Here is an 18465-nt window from a genome sequence, read left to right as displayed (position 1 = left end):
CCTGTATTCACCCTCAGGTTGTTCTAAACCTGTATGAGTTTCAGCTGTATGAATCAGTTGCTGGTAGCCATTGACTTGCATAGCATTTTCCCCCTACTATGGAAGTCAATGGCTCCCAGCAACTGTTTGGTTACCGACATTCTTCAATATTTATTTTTTTGTGAAAGAAGTTTTAGAAGGTTTGAAAAAAAAACTTGAGGGTGAGAAAAATGATGACAGGATATTCATTTAGTGAACTATCCCTTTAATTGAGAGAGAAAACAAGATTATTATCTGACCCCAATGACTGAGACTGTGTTTTGTTTAAAGCAAAAACTCACTTAATTTTGATGTTTTTTTTGTTTTTTAGAAAACAAAACATAATATCTCAAGTCACTTTGCTTCTCAAGTAAATGTATCTTGATTTAAGAGTTCATATATTTCTAAAGGACATTTTTGCAGAATCCACTGTAAGTTGCTTTGGATAAAATGCATGACTGTAAATGTGTGTTTGTGTTTTTTACAGCCATTCGTGAATTTCCAGATGATATTTTCACCAATGCTGAGCGGAAGAGCGGTGCTGTACTGCTGCATATTATAGCGGTAAGAAAGTCCATTTATCTCTCTCTCTCTTTCCTTAGATTAGCAAAGAACATTTAGAAAATTGCATCACTGCAAGTTAGTTGGAAATTTTATCTGGGTTATTTTTGCACAGAAGTTTTGTAAAAGTATAAAAGAGTGAATTTGGTCACCACAATGATGTGGATTCACTCCTGCTGCCTGTGATGATTTAATAGCGTGCGTCTCTGCTGTTTTCAGTGTGGGTTAATCCACTGCTAATATGACAAGATTTAACTCCATCAGCCATGAGCAGCACAATTAGAATCTGCTCGTGGTTATGTAACTCAGCCGCTCTAATGCTCTAATGTTTGCATCACACAGCTCAGGTCTGAATTATGCATTCACACAAACAATCACGATGTGTCCCGTGTGTGGGATTTCTGTCCTTTGGTGCCCCCTTTGGCTAGAAATGGAATGATGAACTATCATTTAAGCTGTTACTGTAAAGTTATTGCTCATGAGGGGAATTGATGCTTTTTATGATTAAACGGTCTGTAAAATGCTTGTGCAAAACCTACAAATCATTTTGAGTTATTTTGCTTCTATCACTTGTATTTCTTTAGATCATTAGAAAGAAAATATCCAAAATACACATCACATTATCAATTTGCATCTGTATTCCAGTTTATTATACATATTTTTCAAGTCTGTTTTCTCTACAATGAGTCATAAATTTCCACTTCAGCAGCACTTACGTACACTAAACATTTGGTTTTATTCCCGTCTGTACTCTGAAGTTTTGTTAATGCATTATTTGCACTGCTAAAAAATAATTTCTTTCTTAGTGCTTTTGTTTCGTTTTACAGTTCAAATATCAAAACATTCTTGACTCGAGATACATTTACTTGAGAAGCAAAATGACTTAAGATATTAAGTCTTGTTTTCTGAAAAATTTATTAAAATTTTGTTTGTTTTTGCTTAAAACAAGAAAAAAATATCTGCTAAACTTAGGGTTAGGAGTCAAACTCTCTAACCACTAGAAAGTCATTAAACTTAAGTCATAAAAAGAGAGATACAAAATCCTCTCTGTAAACACTTTTATCTATAGTAAGTCAACAAAATGAAACAAGAATTTTTGTGATATCTGTTTGAACCCCTTTTCTGTGGAAGCCCATTTCCGCCACTGTAAAAAAATAATAAAAAGTTTGTGACTTTTTATCTCACAATTCTGAATTTTTTCACAGACTTGTGATATAAACTCGCAATTCTGACTTTTTTCTCACAATTGTGTTTATATCTCGCAATTCTGACTTTTTCTGAATTGTGTGAGTTTATATCTCACAGTCCTGACTTTATTTCTCAGAATTGCAACTTTATGTCACAATTATTACTTTTTAACTCACAGAGTTTATATCATGCAATTCTGAGAAATGAAGTACAAATTGCGAGTTTGTATTACGCAATTATGAGAAAAAAAGTCTGAATTGTGAGATCGAAATTAGTCGAAAAAGTTGAAATTACATTTTTTTTTTTTTGCATACATTGGCAGAAACGGGCTTCCATACTTTGCACCTTTAGTGTCTTTAACAAGATTTTTCTTGCTTAGGCTTTTTCAAAAATGATCTATTGTCAAATTTTATTCCTGACTTTGAAAAATAATAATAATCATATTAAATTTATATTATATTCACGGGTTGTGTTGAGTAGCAAGGCAAAGGAGACAGAAGGTAAAGTCCAAAACTCTCAGTTTAATAATGAACTCCAAAGTCAGGCCAATAAGCAGGGGAAAACACAACTTAGTATAGCAGTCACCAAACAAGGAGTGACAGAGAGGGAGCAACTTAAATACAAAGACAGATCAGGATAATTAACTAAACACAGGTGATTCGAGGTAAACTAATGAGGCTAAACGAGATCAGGAACATAACCAAATAAGGGCACACAGGAACTAAAACGAAACAGGAGACAAGAAACAAGGTGTCTATAACAACTAAAAGGGTGACAATTAAGTAATAATATATATATATATATATATATATATATATATATATATATAATATATAAAATATATTATATACATTTAATTTTGACAGTTATGTAGATTTCAGTCTATTACTTATTTCCCATTTGTCAGTTATTAAAGGCCATCACATATAGTATAGACATCTTAAAGGTCAATTATACAGTAAAAACAGCCTACTTAATTATAAGGGTGGAAGAACGAAACTATAGCTGTTTTAGGTGTAAATCGACTTTCTAAGTAAACAAACGTGAGCTATGTTATGATGCTGCCATCATCCTCATCGCTGAAGGTCATCATAATGTTTGCTTGCATTTGCTTTGGTTTCAAATTGTGAATAAACAGGAGCTTGTATTGGGTTGGCAGCTCATTAAGCTAGATAAGGAAAGGATTTGCTGTGAACGCAGATGTGAATTGTTTGGAGAGATGGAATCCAGTCAGGCCTGGAGAGCAAGGGCACATTGTGCATGCAGAGGAGGAAACGGGTTCAGTGGAGGAGAGACAGCATCCTGGAGCTGACAGCCATGATAAACGACAGGTGAACGCGAGCAGCGAGTTTCTGGAAGCTTTCAGTTCTCAGGGGTTTTAGAGGTTTTTCACATGTGCTTCTCCTGAAAGTATTTATTTTAGGAGACGTGAATAGAGACACACTGGGTCAGTAGTTGATATACAGTAAGGTCAGAAACATACTGTGAATGTGTTGTTCTAGGCTTGCAATCCTGTTGCACATCATTACATTTCTCTGGTGGAAACAAACCTCAGTACTGTAGGGGGCGAAGAGTTTCTTCAAATGTGTTATTTGTTATTTTTAAAGGGATTAATTACTAATAGGGTAAGTTATTTACTGTCATTAATTACTCACCCTGAATGAAGTTGTTATTTTTGTTTTCTTTTGTTTTGTATTTTTGTGGCTTTTGTTTACAAGAGTGCCACAACACAAATGTGTGCATTAAAAAACTAAACTGAAAAACAAAAACTAATGAAAATGACAAAAACACAACATTACTAAAACTTTAACTAAAATAAAAAACAAAACAAAATATAAAAATAAAATATAATTTAAAAAAGAAAACTATAATAGTATATATCAGTGATACTAAAATAACACTGCTCCACACATTGGTGTAATTTTAGTATTTATATACTAAATAATAAATACTTTAATAACATTTGTAATTTGTATACTTTTATAGTATTTAATAATATTTTGAATTAGCTTTTATTTTTATATCTTAATTTTGATTTGAATTTAAGTTTTAGCATTTTTTATGTTTTTAATTTAAATTCTTGTTTCTATTTATCTTAAATTTATTTTCTTTATATAAATTTATTATCTCAGTTTTAGTTCTAGTCCTTTAGTTCTTGAACTTATTTCAGTTAGTTACCAAGGCAAAACTTCGAATTTTTGATTATTACGCTAAAATGTTTCAACGTTTAATGTTTTAACATTCAGTATTTCAGATTATTTTGAGTTTTCCATGTAATTTTAATGTTATTTCGGCTTAAATTCAGTAGATGAAAACAATTTTTAGTAGTTGGCTTTTCAGTATCAGTACTGGTATCAGTAACAACACTGATAAACATTGTTAGTTTAACCAGTTTAACTCTGCCATAACACAATGCACTTAAACCAATGGGACTTCCTGTCAGTAAATTATAATAAAAAATAAAAACATTTATACATCTGCTCTCCCATAGCTTAAACGTGGCTTGTGGTTTCGACTTTATAAAATGACTGTGATTTTCCTCATTTTAAGTCCCTGTGGATAAAGTGCTGGCTGAATGATTAAAATTAAATGTATTAAAATCTGACGCAAAATCCAGTGTTTGTAGCTAATAACATTAGCATTCACAAACTAGAGTAGAGTCTGTTTTGGGCCTAGAATTGCAGAGCTAAAAATGAATGTGGATTGTATAACTTTAATCATTTGGTCCAGAAATATTTGATGAGAAATGTTTGAGTTCATATTGAAATCTCTGACTTTTGATCGCAGACTATGGTACTGTATATTGGCAACTCTGACCTCAATTAACATCTAAGCAGCAGGAGACTAAATTAAAAGTCTCCACGTGCACCTCAATGGTATTTAAAGAGTAAGTACCATTAAAGAGTTGGAGTTGACAGTGTTCTCTCGTCTTCTTCTAGGCTCTCTACATGTTCCTTGCTTTGGCAATCGTGTGTGATGACTACTTCGTGATGTCTCTTGAAAAAATCTGTGAGGTAGGATTGTTTAGAAGTGAATTCCCAGTTGATCTGAGTAATACCGCGGTACAATGAGAGCAGCAGCAGAATCTGCGCTGTTCTTCCTCTGACCCACTTTGAGGCTTTCAGAAGCTCATAAAACATACTGCTCCAGATTTGGGCAGTGTTTGTGCCAAAGGCTTTGTTGGATATGAATCATCTGCTTTTATTGTGTTGTGCAGAAGCTGAATCTGAGCGAGGATGTGGCTGGCGCCACGTTCATGGCGGCGGGGAGCTCAGCGCCTGAACTCTTCGCTTCTGTTATAGGTAAAGTCACATAATCGTTGTTCCTGCTCTTTTCGTGCAGCGCTCTTGCTTACTGTGTCTGTTTTCAGGTGTCTTCATCACTCACGGTGATGTTGGAGTTGGAACGATCGTCGGTTCTGCCGTCTTCAATATTCTCTGCATCATTGGACTTTGTGGGATCTTTGCCGGGCAGGTGTGTTTGTGCATCTTCTCCAAAAGCAGCCTTAAAGGGACAGTTCACCTAAAAATGAAAATTTGCTGTTAATTTACTCATCCTCAGGCTATCAAAGATGTAGGTGACTTTTTCCTTGTGTAGAACAGTAAAGAAGGTTTTTCTTTATATATCAGATAGCACAAAATGAATACCCATGGCTCCTGACGATATATAGAGGTCTTATGAAGAGAAATTATCAATCTGTGCAAGACACCGAACATTATTTCCAACATTATTACCTGTAATTCAGAGCCTCAGGCAAATGGTCCGGAGTGATGCCCGGTTCATGATCGAATCATGAACTAGTTGAACCGGTTCACCAAACTGGACTGAACCATCTGAAACAGTTTGTGGTTACTCAAGTTACTCAATCAAAACTCACTTTTGGACATTCCTGACAGTCGCTCCAACTCAAAAGGAGCAAAAACTATTCCACATACATTGCATAATTACATAAATTAACTGGTGAATCAGTCATTTGAACATGTTCATTTAAACAAACTGTCCAAAAGAACCAGTTTGTGGAAAATAATCTGACTTAGCAGTATTGTATTGATGCATCTATAGAAAACCATCTAGAGATAATGGTGCATTTAAGAATCCAGCGCCAAAACACTGATATGAAGAATCTGGAATGAGACATCAAGAACTTAAATTCCAAAGAACCTCAAAAACCTTTAAAAAGAAATGTTCTTTACTGGCATTGATGGTTCCATGAAGAGCATTTAACATCCGTGGAAACTTTCCTATCCACAAAATGTTCTTTATAGTGGAATAAGGTTCTACAGATGACTAAAATGTTCTTCATACTAAGAAAAAAAATGGTTCTTTTAAGAAATGTTTACTGAAAGGTTCTTTGTTGAACCAAAATGGTTCTTCTACGCTTCTTTTACTTTATTTTTATGAGTGTAAGTGCTTTTTGATAAGATGTGGCACTTTTCTGAACGTGCTTCACAGCTATTGAGGAATCTAGATTTTTTCAAAGTAAATATTTAAGAAAATATGCGGTCAATGCATTTGCCAAAATGTGCAACATGGAAAAATGTATCGCACTCAACTTCCATTTCAAAGTGATTTTTTTTTTTTTTGCAATATTAATAACATTTCATTTCATGTTTTCTTTGTTTGTAAATCATAAGTGGTATTCAGTGTACAGTGTGCATTATGCCTATGTATTTAACAGTAGTCTGTGTTGATGTCTGTAGGTGGTGTTACTGACCCGGTGGGCAGTTTTCCGTGATTCTTTCTTCTACATATTGTCTATAATTGCTCTAATTGTGGTGAGTCTCAAATAAACCGTATAATCATTGCAACAGCATCCTGTAATGCAGAGTTGATGAAAAACTAATAATTAATAAAATCATACAAATGTGAAATAATAATAATGAAGTAACAATAAAGATAAAAACACTTAAAACACATTTGTTTACCTGTCTGTCATGTGACCATTAACTGAGGACGTGGACATGCAAATATGTTGTGCAAACATCAAAAACAAATTGGGAATAATATGGGATACATATATTGATTTAAAAAAAAAAATGATGCTGAATATTAACATTTATTTAGCTTAACTTTTCTTCTCAATTAAAATTCTACTGGAACTAGACTGTAACTGCACTGGTTATCTTTTTGTTTGTCTTCTTGTAACCTGACATCAGTTCATCTATGATGAAAAGATTGTGTGGTGAGTCTGTTTTTGTTTTGCACTCTTGTCTGATTTTTGTAATCCTCCGTCTGATGTCTGGTTTTGATGGTGTGTTTCAGGTGGGAGAGTCTGGTGCTGGTGGTCATGTATGCTGTATATATCCTCATCATGAAGTGAGTGTATATATACACACGCTTGCCAAATAGAATCAAGTTCAAAATATTGTGATTTATGTTCAGAAGTACACATTAAATTGATCAAAAGTGACAGGAAATACATTTATGATTAAATTCTTATTTCAAATGCATGCTGTTCTTTTGAAGTTTCTGTTCATCTGTGAATCCTGAAAAATACAATGGATCACAATTTTCACAAAAATATGAAGCTGTTTTCAACATTGATAATAATCAGAAATTTCTGGAGAAGCAAATCAGCATATTAGAATGATTTCTGAAGGATTGTGTGACAGTAAAAATCAGCTTTGATCACAAGAATAAATTACATTTTACAATATATTCAAATAGAAAAGTGTTATTTTAAATTGTAATAATATTCCAAAACATTAAAAATTCTAACTCACCCCAAGATCAAATCCATGCAGCTTTGATGAGCAAAGCAGACTGAAATTGTGTGAAAGAAAATTCTCATTTTGTTTTTGTCTGTATTAGGTTTAATGCAAGCCTGCAGAAGTTTTTCACAAGACGGAGCGACAAGAATGTTGCCAATGGAAACGCAGCGGCCGGCAGTGAACTGGAGGACGGTAAAGACAGTTTAGACTGTATCTGGGACGATCCGTCCATACCGCTGCTGGGTCCAGGTAAGACTAAACAGACAGGCTTTAAAACAAGTTATACTCCATAATTCCATACCTATGTTCCATACAGTACAAAAAATGAGATACATGAAATGTAACGTGTTTAAAATGTAAAATACTGTACGTTCAAGAGTTCTGCAAGTTTTAAATACAGTCAGTTATGCTCCAAACATCTGAAAATAAAAAATTATAATCTTTCTAGGGTGTCTTTATGTATATGTCTATAATGTGAGAATTGTAATTCATACATACTGTGACTTGAATGATGTTTTCAGTTACTAAATGACATTATTTTTAAAATATATTACACAAAACTATTATTATTATAAAATGAATAAGCTTGTGAAGAAATAAATGGGGAACACTTTACAATAAGGTTTATTAGTTAACGTTAATTAATGCATTAACTAATATTAACTAACAATTCATTTGTTACAGTATTTATAAATTTTTTGTTAATTAATAAAAGTACAACTCTTCATTGTTAGTCCATGTTACTTCAGGTCCATTAATTTTAATGATGAATTAGTAAATGTTGAAATTAATACAAACTGAGATTAATAAATGGTTTACAAGTATATTTCACTTTTAGTTCATGTTAACTAATGTAGTTAACTAATGTTAACTAATGGGACCATATTGATAAGAGTTACCAATAAATGTCTTATTAAAAAGCAGAATTATTTTTTTTTTCAATTTATATATATAAAAAAAACATAGTTACTTGAATAATGTATTCAATTACTGAATGTGTGTGTGTGTGTGTGTGTGTGTGTGTGTGTGTATATATATATATATATAAACACACAAACATGAAATGATATATTATAGAAAAAATATATATTAAATTATAACATACAGTATAATGAAGAAGCTCATAATAAACAAATAAAATCCTTATTACCACGAAGACATTATTTTTTTACAATTTGGCATAATCTTGTACTGTAAGTTCTTTTCAAAGGCATTTTTACCAGTAAGATTCTTATTCTTAAAAATATCAGATAATTTTTCATTTGATCTTTATTCTCAAAGTTAGTTCAGGTTATTAAATATTAAGACCTCAAGAAAATGTCAATGGATAAAAGCAACATGAAAACAAAGAAGGCATTTCTAAGAGTTTGGTGTGTTTGTTTTAAACTAGATTTTTACAGATATATTTCTTGGACGTCTTGGTCTTATTTATTGCACATGTTCTGAACAGCATGACTGGTCTTTTGTCCAACTATGTTTTATCTTTGTGAGACAAATGTTCTCCTGATTCAGTGTCAAAGCAGATGCAGTATGTTTTCCAGCTCTTGAGATCTCAGCTCTTTTGCTTCTCGCTGTGATTGAGAGGTACAGTCACTGCCTCATCCATCACTTCTGTCTCTTTACTCTTTCCACCAGAGTTTGTCTCTTTCTTCATTCCTCATCTGCTTGTTTTTTGGCCTCGGTATCTTCACGTTTAACTCTGCCTGCCTGTTTAGTCTTACTAAACCTTTCTGTGTTTACTGCACACTGTTTTTCTGATGCTTTTCTGAAAATATAGCTAATAATTTGAGATGGAGTAAATGTCTCATGTAAGTGCTTAAAAACATGTTGTTTTTGAATAGTAAGAAAGAAATCAGTCCTGATATACTCAGTGTTTTGTGTGTTATTTTATGGATATTTATTTTGTCTTTCTCAAGTCAAGTCCAGTAAGCTTTACAGTCGAGGTTCGGTATTGATGATTAAATAAACAACCAACGCCCTCCAAACAAACTACCCCCTCAATCAAGCCTCCGTGTGCATGTGATGGTCACAAACCACTTCGGACCCAAGACTCGTCTGCGCATGGCCAGTCGTCTCATTATAACAGAGGTATGGCACCTGAATGCACACTCTGATACAGCAAAATGATAATAATAAATACAATTAAAAAATGAAAATAAATATGAAAATGTTTTATGGAGTATTCATGTTTATTAAAAAATATGCATATATATTTGCAGTGTATTTGCAGCATATATAAAGACATGAAAGGGTAAATCTCACATTATTAAAATATTGTTTTGTATTATTATTATTTTTTTATTAATTTGTCATTATTTTCATGACAATTAAAACAAATATTTAAAATAATATAAATTAAGTAAAATTTGGGTTCGGTATTTTTTTTTATATATTTTTGAATATAAAAAAGTCTCTTTTTGTGCTCTCCAAGACTTTTTATTTGATAAAAAGTACAGTAAAATATTGTGAAATATTATTCAAATTTCAAATAACAGTTTTCTGTATGAATATATTTAAAAGTGTATTTTATTTCTGTGATCAAAGCTGAATTTTCAGCATCATTACTCCAGTCTTCAGTGTCACATGATCCTTCAGAAATCATTCTAATATGCTGATTTGCTGATCAAGAAACATTTCTGATCATTATTATCAATCTTGAATACTCCGTAATACTTTCCTGGAAATGGTGACATTTTTTTTTTTTAAGGATTCTTTGATTAATAGCATTTATTTATTCTATTTATTTGAAAAGAACCTTATAAATGTTTTTACTGTCACTTTTGATCAACTTAATGTGTCCTTACTGAGTAAAAATATTATTATTTCTTTTTTAAATCTTACTGAGCCCAAAATTTTGAATGATGCTTTAAATTAATGAATAATTTAATAAGACTGTTACATGTAATTTTCATCAAAAATCTAAATGAAAATGTATTTTTCATATTGTAGTGATGTCTAAATGATTTTTTTTATTATTGTTGTTATTATTTTTTTTATTTTATTTTTTTTTAAAAAATAGTGCAAAAATTGTAATATCAGCCATTTATCATCAGCTCATCAGTATCAGCCAGACTTTTAATGTTGATGCATTTCTAGAACAGTGTTTGGTTGTGTGTAGCGTCAGAGGTTGGTCCAGTCGGCTAACGGTGTGGAGACAGCTGTGGTGGACGGTAAGCCAGACATTGAGAATGGAAACGTGCCAGAAGACAAAACCACTGAAGAGAAAGAGAGTGAGCTCACCTCACCGTTCAGATTACCAGGTGAGGAACCCAGAGTTAACCTAATCCTTTACCTTACAAAGTGTTCCCGATCAAAAATGATAGGTCTTTTAAAAACTGCTTGTAAATCTCATTATGCTATATTTGAATCAAATCTTGGATTCAGTATTTTTTTTGCCAACTTGTGTTCTTACAATTAGCACAGGTTTTATGTCTCTTTTTGGATTATTTGTGGATAATTTATTTGGCAATTTTCACTCAAAAACTGAGATCACTTAGTCCTATTATTAGTCACTTCCAAAAAGAGATGCAAAACCTGTGCTAACTGAGAGAAAACATATTGATCAAAAGACTGAATTCAATATTTGGTAATAATATTGCATAATGAGAGATTTTCAAGCAATTTTTGTAGGCGGGTCATTTTTGACTCGAAACAAAACCTAAACAAGTACAAAAATTGTATGCTATATTTTCACCATATCTTGGATTAATTTTTTTTTTGTCGACTTGTTTTCTTTCAGTTAGCACAGGTTTTGTACTTCTTTTTGGAAGTGATTGCTATGAGCTCATGCTGCTGAGTTTTTGATTGAAATAAACATAATTTGTGACCCTGGACCACAAAACCAGTCATAAGGGTCAATTTTTCGGAATTGAGATTAATACACCACATGAAAGCTGAATAAAAAAGCTTTCCATTGATGTATGATATAGGACAATATTTGGCCGAGATACAACTATTTGAAAATCTGGAATCTGAGGGTGCAAAAAAATCTAAATATTGAGAAAATCACCTTTAAAGTTGTCATAAATGAAGTTCTTAGCAAAGCATATTACTAATTAAAAAAATTTATATATTTACATTAGGAAATTTACAAAATATCTTCATGGAACATGATCTTTACTTAATATCCCAATGATTTTTGGCATAAAAGAAAAAACAATAATTTTGACCCATGTATTTTTGGTAGGGCTGTCAAATGATTAATCACGATTAATCACATCCAAAATAAAAGTTTTGTTTACATAATATATGTGTGTATACTGTGTATATTTATTATGTATATATAATACACACACATGCATGTATATATTTAAGAAGAATATGTTATGTTTATATATTTAATATATTTATATATATAATATAAAATATAAGAATATAAATATATAAATGTATATACATGTAAATATTTTCTAAATATATAATTTATGTGTGTGTATTTATATATACATAATAAATATACCCTGTACACATACATATATTATGTAAACAAAACTTTTATTTTGTATGTGATTAATCGTGATTAATCATTTGACAGCCCTAATTTTTGGATATTTCTGCAAATATACCCCAGCGACTTAAAACTGCTTTTGTGCTCCAGTGTCACATTTGTGGATAATTTTGGTAATTTTTACTCAAAAACTGAGATGAGTGAGGCCTTAGATTTAAAGAATGCATTTGATATTTGGCATAATGAGAGATTTACAACCATTTGCTTTATGCCCAATTTGCATGCAATTTGCTTGTTAAAATAAAAACAACTAGAATCTAAATGGCCCATGAGAAATCATGATCAGTGCATCACTAATTAAAATACTAAATAAAAGGCCTCAAATTGGAAGGACAATCTGGATTGCCTTTTTTCTATCAATTCTTTAAATTAGTTAGATCTTAGGTAGAAAGGCTGAGGTCAGGGATTTTGGGCTTAAAAAGCTTGGTGACCACTGGTCTAATACGATAACATTCACTAGCATTTTCAGGAAAAAGAAAATCCTGTCCCAGTCAAAATGACTGGAAAACAACATGAGGGTTAAAGGAACAGAAAATGAGTGATTTTGTAAATCTGTACGTTGTGTGTTTCAGCCGGCTGTATGAACAGAATTAAATGGCTGATCTCTTGGCCGTTGTTGTTGATCCTGTACTTCACCATCCCAAACTGTGCCAAGTCTCGCTGGGAGAGATGCTTCATGCTCTCCTTCATCCTCTCCACCGTCTGGATCGCCGTCTTTTCCTACTTCATGGTGTGGATGGTACGTGCGACACGGCTGTCAATCTCTCTCTCTCCTCGGATTGTCTGTCTTGTTTTTATCAAAGCTTTACTCTGTCCTCTAGGTGACGATCGTCGGATACACGCTCGGCATTCCCGATGTCATCATGGGCATCACGTTTCTGGCGGCGGGCACGAGCGTCCCGGACTGCATCGCCAGTCTGATCGTGGCTCGTCAAGGTAGATCGATCGCGCCCTTCTGATCAATAAAACTGCGGCAGGATGAATTTAACATGAAACACAGACTGTTTTACTTTCACGTATCTGATCAAAGCAGAACAGAACAGATAATGTGATTTCCTGTTCCTGTGTCACTATCAATCACTTTACTTCAGACATGGACTGCATCTCAATGCCATCTGCTCTATGTAGAATCCAAGATTAGCGTACAGAATATAGTTCTTACGATGAGTTTGTACTGCTTCTCTTTTGACTCTTCCATCCATAGAAAAATACCGAGGCTCATATTACATTGAAGTGATCTAAAAGAATAAGTGTGTAATTTCTGACACCCAGTGGTATTTTTATAGTCCATGTTTTTGAGCCAATGATTGATTTTTTTTTTTTTTTTTTTTTCTGAGCGCAATATTTTGATAGTGATGACACTATGATTAACAGCTGCATTTGACTAAATATTTTTTTATTTGTTTAATTAATAATAATAATAATAATAATAATAATAATAATAATAATAAAAATTGTTGTTTTTTATTTGACCAAAATCTTTTATTTTGTTTTATAAAATAATCCTATATAGAAACACTTTAACATTTAACACTTTTATATTTAACATTTAAATGTTTAAATAAATATTTAACATTTAAATAAAACACTTGTGGCTGCTTTTCTGCTGTTTACTTTATAGTTTTGCATTTCAATTGAAAAATACTTATTTGATCATTTCTGGCACCCAATGTAATTTTTATAGTTAAATATTTTTGAGCAAGTGTTTTTGTGCATGGGCACTCAGAAATAAAATTTTAAATTTAAATTTTAATTTAATTTAATTTAATTTAATCTAAAAAAACATAAACAAATTAAAGTGAGGCTCAGTTTGTTAACAATACTTAATATGAACTAAAAATATAAAATAATGTTTTGTTGTTGTTGTTATTGTTATATTTTTATTTTACTAAATATTTAGTTATTTTATAAATTAAAACAACAATGGTTGTTGTTATTGTTAATAATAATCTTATTGATTTATTTTAATATAAATACTATTATTTTTTATTTTATTTTGGTAAAATGTACTTCTTGTGGCTACTTTTTCTGCTGTTTCATTTATAGTTTTGCATCTCTATTGGATTTTTTTTTTTTTTGTCAGCACTTTTTTTCAATTTTGCATTGCTTATTAAGTTGCTTATTACTTATTATTATATTTAATAAGTAACTTTTTCAGTTTATTTCCTTTTTACAATGCTGCTCCTATGCAAATTAAGATGCAACCGGTTTGCATTATATCATGACAAGCTACATCACACTTCAGAGACTTTATTTTGTGTGGCTTTAGGAGAAATGACCTCTGAATCTGCAAGATGAGCCTGCATTGCTTGTTCAGTCTGAAAGTGTATCTCGTTTCTGCAGGTCTGGGAGACATGGCCGTGTCCAACACCATCGGCAGTAACGTCTTTGACATTCTGGTGGGGCTTGGCCTTCCCTGGGCGCTGCAGACCATGGCAGTCAGTTATGGATCAGTTGTAAGCACATCCAGCAGCTTGTTCTGTTTGAACAGAGATAAATCTGTGCCCCTCTGAAACCAGCAGCTTCTATTGAACATGAGTCTGAAACACAAGATCTGTTTTTAGCATAATGGTTTAATGGCACAGTGGCATTGTGGGAGCTGATGATGCTGTTTCCTCCCTCCGTACAGGTGATGATAAGCAGTCGGGGACTGGTTTACTCTGTGGTGCTGCTGCTGGGATCTGTTGCGCTCACCGTGAGTAAATCAGCAGGTTCTCCTGAGACCATTCGTGACTCGATCAGGCTCAGATGCAAGCTGTAGACTCCCTTTGTGAATTCTGCTGAAAATTTTTTTTTAACTTTTGAGTGACAGGTGTGCTGATTTGGAGGAATTCTGCAAGCACAGATATTGTGTGGTCTGTTCATAGTTAAATCATTTACCTGCTAATTCTGGTATCACAGTTATGATCATTAAAATGAATACTTTTCCTTAACTAGAATTTTTGACCATTGCTTAAAGGGATAGTTCACCCAAAAATGAAAATTATGTCATTAATGACTCACCCTCATGTCGTTCCAAACCCGTAAGACCTCCGTTCATCTTCGGAACACAGTATAAGATATTTTAGATTTAGTGCGAGAGTTTTCTGTCCCTCCATTGAGAATGTATGTACGGTATACTGTCCACGTCCAGAAAGGTAATAAAAACATCTTCAAAGTAGTCCATGTGACATCAGAGGGTCCGTTAGAATTTTTTGAAGCATCGAAAATACATTTTGGTCCATTGACTCGTTCTCGAGTCAAGAACCGTTTCTGTCGGACGGGTCCGATTCGAGAACCAAGGAGCTGATGATACTGCGCATGCGTGATTCAGACTGACACACAGCGCGTCTGAACCGAACTGGTTCTTTTGGTGATTGATTCTGAACTGATTCTGTGCTAATGTTATGAGCGCGGGTAAACCAAGGGCTTGAATCAAGGGCAATCATCGCCAATGAAGTCATTACGTCGAGCGCAAAAGAACTGGTGAACCCGTTTTCGGCAACCGGTTTTTATTGAATCAAAACTGTCCGAAAGAACCGGTTCGCGGAGAAGAACAGAACTTCCCATCACTACCGGTGATCCGAAAACCGATGCAAACCGGTTCTTGACTCGAGAACGAGTCAATGTTTCGTTCGTTATCTGGCTCGGTTCAGTCAGTGTACTGTTTGAGTAAATGAATTACTCCGGGATATTGGTTTATTTGAACTCAGAGGGAGTGTCCGGCATGTTTCAAACGATTCAGTTCGATTTGGTGAACTGGTTCAAGAAGATTCGGTTACATCGAGTGATTCGTTCGCGAACCGGATATCACTAAACTGCAGTGTTGTGAACGCGCTCATAACAGACCCGGGAGAGAAAACAATGCTGAATAAAGTCCTAGTTTTTGATATTTTTGGACCAAAATGTATTTTCGATGCTTCAAAAAATTCTAACGGACCCTCTGATGTCACATGGACTACTTTGAAGATGTTTTTATTACCTTTCTGGACGTGGACAGTATACCGTACATACATTTTCAATGGAGGGACAGAAAGCTCTCGGACTAAATCTAAAATATCTTATACTGTGTTCCGAAGATCTCACGGGTTTGGAACGACATGAGGGTGAGTCATTAATGACATAATTTTCATTTTTGGGTGAACTATCCCTTTAAGTGTGGAGAAAATTGTATGTTTCTTTAAAAAATTATAAACATCTGGATAAATAAATCAAAAGAATAATAATACAAAAATCTGATAAATTGAAACAATAGTATTAAATATTATAAATGTTATAAAATAACGGGTTATTTCTAATGTTATTAAAAAGTGATTGCTTTTTCAGTTTTTATTTTATTTGCTAAATATATATTGATAATCAAATTGTTGATTTTTAATAAATGACCTAATAAATTAATCAAAAATATAGAAACAACAATTATTTAAAAATAAATGTCTAATATTATTACAAAGTTACTGGCAATTGCTTAAACTCAATATTGTTTTTTTTTTCCCGAATATATTTTGATATTTAAATGGTCAATTCTTTTAATATAAATCACATAATAAAAAATCAGCTAATAAAAACTGATAAACTGAAACTATATTATTATATATTATAAATGTTATTAAATAACAATTAATTGCTAATGTTACAACATAGGGATTGTATTTTTGGTTTTTATTTTATGTGCTGAATGTATTTAATCTAAATTATTTTAAATAAATAAAATAATAAAAATGTATCAATTTAAACTAATATTTAGTTTAGCACTTTATAATATAATAGCAATAAAATTAAAATGTTATTACAAAGTGATTGACAAATGCTTAAAATAAAAAAATTGTCTGAATATTTTGATCGTAAAATTGTTGATTCTTTTAAATCAAATACTAAAAAAAATAAAAACAGATCAATTTCAATATTCAGTTTAACACTTTATAATATAGAAATTACAATACAGTTTAGATGACAAAGTTATTTCTAATGTTATGAAGTGAACTGAATATTGGATTTTTTGCTGAATGTTCTGATAATCAAATGGTTGATTATTTTAAATCAAATAATAATAAAAAAATAATAAAAACGTAAATGGAAACTTTTACATTTTTATTTTAATGTTATGAAGTGATTGACTATTGCTTAAACCGAATATTGCATTTTTTAGTTTTTATTTGCTGAGAATGTTTTGATAAATTGTTGATTCTTTTAAAGAAATAAAAAAAACAATTAATAAAATAACTATATATTTTTTTCTATTCAGTTTAACACTTGATAATATAGAAATTAAGAAGTTATTTTTATATAAAGGAGTTATTTCCAGTCTTTTTCTGAAGTGACTGACAATTGCTTTGTAGTTTTAGTTTTTATTAGTGAAATGTTTTAGTAATCAGATTCATTTGTGTATTTACCTGTCTAGACATTTCATAATTGAGAGCCCAATTCTTTTAATTATTTATAGACTTATTAATATATCAATTTCTGAAATGAGAACTGCATTGCACAAATTGACTCCTGTATGTAATCAATCAAAGGATGTTTTTTTTCACCTGCAGATTATTGGGATTCATCTGAACGGGTGGAAGCTGGACTTTAAGCTGGGCGTCTATGTGCTGGTGCTGTACGCCATCTTCCTCTGCTTCTCCATCATGATCGAATATAACGTCTTCACCTTCGTCAACCTGCCCATGTGTCAGGAAGACTAAAATCACACGGGCCGCTCGTATCCCAGAATGCACCATGCTGATGTCACAACCTCCGTTCTTGAACTCCAGAACCACCATCACCTCAGACTGGACGAATGTTAGTCTTCATGAGGACTAACGCTTTATTCAAGCTCCTTTCATTCGACTCATTTCACTGTGGATGGATGGACAAGCGGATACGATCTTCCACTTCAGCTCATTTTGCCGACCTCTGACCCCAGATTTTGACCCAGAAAGAGGAACTTGTCCTCGGCAGCTCTTCTCTTCCAGTTTAATATTGTAAAATGCACAGCAAATACGGAGTCTATGGACGCCTGGATAAGCATTCATCCTTTTCTACATGCCTACACTGATCTCTTTCTTTGTCACTTTGTTGAATCTCTTCATGAAATCTTTATTGCTCACACAACTGTGTATTCTTTTGCAGAATATAATTTTTTTTTAGTCTAAAAGGAAGCAAAATATTTAGAAATGCAAGAGAAATTAATATTTTCCGTTATTATTGTGTCCTAATCGGGTCAGTCGTCCATGCAAATCAGTGCAGTCTCATTGGTCTGCATATTAATCATCAACAGTGTTGCATCTGGCTATGATTATGTCGTAGCACTGACTCTTTCATTGCAGACGGACTAATTACTTGTCATTGGAAGCATGTCGTGCCTGATTAGGACACATGCATGGTTATTCTGCATACAAGATTTTTTTAATCAGTATTTTTGGTCTTGTTTTTTTAGTAGAAATATCTAAACATCCTTTAAACAAGATACATTTACTTGAAAACATAAAGACATTCAGTTATTAAGAGATTGCAAAG

The 18465-nt window shown here is 32.6% G+C and overlaps 1 pseudogene; it reads left to right on the top strand.

The window, feature by feature from the left end:
- The window catches only part of LOC109064020, a 53573-nt pseudogene extending 35479 nt beyond the window's left edge, over window positions 1–18094 (top strand).
- The last annotated feature ends 371 nt before the right edge of the window (window positions 18095–18465 follow it).

This window comes from Cyprinus carpio, chromosome A20 (genome assembly GCF_018340385.1).
Source record: "Cyprinus carpio isolate SPL01 chromosome A20, ASM1834038v1, whole genome shotgun sequence".
NCBI lineage: Eukaryota > Metazoa > Chordata > Actinopteri > Cypriniformes > Cyprinidae > Cyprinus > Cyprinus carpio.
This window is presented reverse-complemented; position numbering and strand designations above follow the sequence as displayed.